Genomic DNA, 2,478 nt, shown 5'->3' with positions numbered 1-2,478 from the left:
GACCTTGGGAAGGCTGGTGTGTGAGTCACAGTGCAGGTGCTCAGGATTCCCCACCCATAAGCATATCCTTGTTTACTTACCTTTGGTTCACTCAGGATGAGATGAAGCCTGTGTTCGGACTTGTCAGCAGCAGGTGTGCTGCAGGGTGTTAGCCACCAGAAGTTAATGAGGACTGGTGTCTATGAAAAGAAGAAAACTAAGAGTTACAAAGCCAATTTCTAACTACAGAGTCTGCCAAACAAGGCAGTTTATGAATACTGGGTGACAGCATCACTAGATGGAGGAGTGAGGACTGCTGTGCCAATCCAATGGCTCTCCTGGCTTCTCTTGTGAATGTCTGTGGTGATGACATAGACCATTTGACAAATTTCTGAGTTGTCCACAGCAGCACACATGGATTGTTTACATGACTTATAGCCAAGATTCAGATTCAGCACAAAGAGCTTCAGGACATGAGTATACATTTGGGTCAATGATTCCAAGCCAGAAGCGAGAAATATTGGAAAGGTTCATGGTAGAAAGCTGGCAAATCTGATCATCAGGGTTCCCTGGGTTGCTGAGAGCTGGGGAAGAGGTAACTAGGGGCCAAGCTGCATAGGTGCCCTGGCTCCCCCACAGACCTGTGGGTGGCAATGGCTCCAGCCTCTGGCTGAGTCCATCAGGGCATCGCTGGTGGCTTCCATCCCCATTAGTCAAAAGTTGTCCTAGCTAGTGCTCGCTTCGGCAGCACATATACTAAAATTGGAACGATACAGAGAAGATTAGCATTGGCCCCTGCCCAAGGATGATACGCAAATTCGTGAAGCGTTCCATATTTAAAAAAAAAAGTTGTCCTAGCCAGAGGGGCAAACATTCTGGGTGAGGGGCAGTCATCACCCTGGTGATGGACAGAGATTTGTCCCACAGGATTTCCTGGGTTACAAAGAACAAATCTTAAACATGGGCCACCAAGTTACCGTGCAACCTGAGCTGTCCATTATGACCCGGGTGTGATGTCACTCACAGAGTCATTAAGGGCCCTTCACGGAAGACTACATCAATGAGTGTGGGCCATACCTGATCCAACCTGGGCTGATCAAAGTAGTTATATGAGGTGATGCCTTGGACCCTACGGTCAAACAAGGAGTCCCTGTCTCTACCTAGACCTGTTCACTCATGAAAAGCTCCCTGTGGCCTGTTGACATTGAAGCCATTACGGCCTGTCCTCCTGATGGATTTGTATGATGTTGATAAGCAATATTATTTCCTTCTTGAATAATATGAGTACATTTCTCTGTATTTACCTTTTCCTCACTAATATCAGTGTGAGCTTCTGTTAGGACTGGGCAGTAGCAGGTACACTGTAGGGCCTTAGGCATCAGTTCATGAGGAATTGTATCTATAAAAAGAAAAGAAAATCATTCATTCAGTGTTATAAAACAAGTTCTAATCCAGATTCTGCTCAAGACACTTAGTAAATATTGGGCTATGGCATGTAACACTAAGTGGAGGAGTGGGGGCTGTGGTGGCAATCCAGTGGGGTTTCTGAGTTCTCTTTCCATGTCTGGGGTGATGACACAGACATTCTGAAAGTTTTCTGAGTGCTCCAGAACAGTGGACATGGATGGTTTACTTTATTTGTATCCAAGAGATCTAATTCAGCATGAAGAGATCAATTTTGTCACAGGTTTCTAGCCAGATATGAGAAAAACTGGAATGGATCATGGTAGTGTTATAACCCAAACAGGAGGAAAGTAGAATAATTCAGAATTTGCCAGGGAACAGAAAATTTTCAAGAGGAAGCACACCAGAGTAACAAAGACAGTGAGCTCTTCTGCGACAGTTGCTACCTTGATTAGACTCAAATTCCAGCAGGACCCTAAAGGTGAGGGGAGAGTTTGGCTTCTGAGGTGGTGTGCTACTCTATGTGACATGTAAATGCCCACTCTCCCTTGTTTTAAATTATGAAGAAGCAGTTCAAAAGTTTATGGTGGTGGTAATGTTGGAGTTGATTGGTAATGTGAGTCCAATTGCCCACTCTGGGAGTGCCCACATGGCATACCTTTCACCAATGGATGGGGAACTATATCAATGACTGGAAACAGCATATTTGAAGAGCTGCATGAAGACTCTTCTATGAAAACCAGACCTTGGGAACTGCACCCTCTCAATGGGAAAGTCCAAATGTGATGAGAGACATTGAACCCCAGAGGCAGGGGCACTGGGTCCTGTCCAGTTACTGAACTCTCAGTGGATCTGATCAGCCTGAAATACAGCAAATCCAAGCAGGATCTAGTGAGTCTGACTGGCCCTGACGTACAGTGTTGGCTAAAGAGTCATCTGTTCCTAGCGGTGCGGAGAGGAAGCTCATGGCATTGTTGCTCCATCTAGTGAAGCAGAAATGTCCCCGTGAGTCCCAGAGCCCAGCAGCCTAGGCCCTGTGCCTAATTATCTGAGATTCAAAGGAAGCCTTATTCCTAATACAGGTCAATTATATGA

At 45.7% G+C, this 2,478-nt stretch overlaps 1 non-coding gene across 1 annotated transcript; it reads left to right on the top strand.

The window, feature by feature from the left end:
• The first annotated feature begins 711 nt into the window (after positions 1-711).
• Positions 712-819, top strand: LOC139014698 (U6 spliceosomal RNA). The gene has a single exon (XR_011472264.1). It is a non-coding gene; the product is annotated as a U6 spliceosomal RNA (small nuclear RNA).
• Positions 820-2,478: the final 1,659 nt, after the last annotated feature.

The sequence above is a fragment of the Myotis yumanensis genome, unplaced genomic scaffold (assembly GCF_028538775.1).
Source record: "Myotis yumanensis isolate MYYU_CA2020_CCGP unplaced genomic scaffold, mMyoYum1.0.hap1 SCAF_7, whole genome shotgun sequence".
Classification (NCBI taxonomy): Eukaryota; Metazoa; Chordata; class Mammalia; order Chiroptera; family Vespertilionidae; genus Myotis; species Myotis yumanensis.
This window is presented reverse-complemented; position numbering and strand designations above follow the sequence as displayed.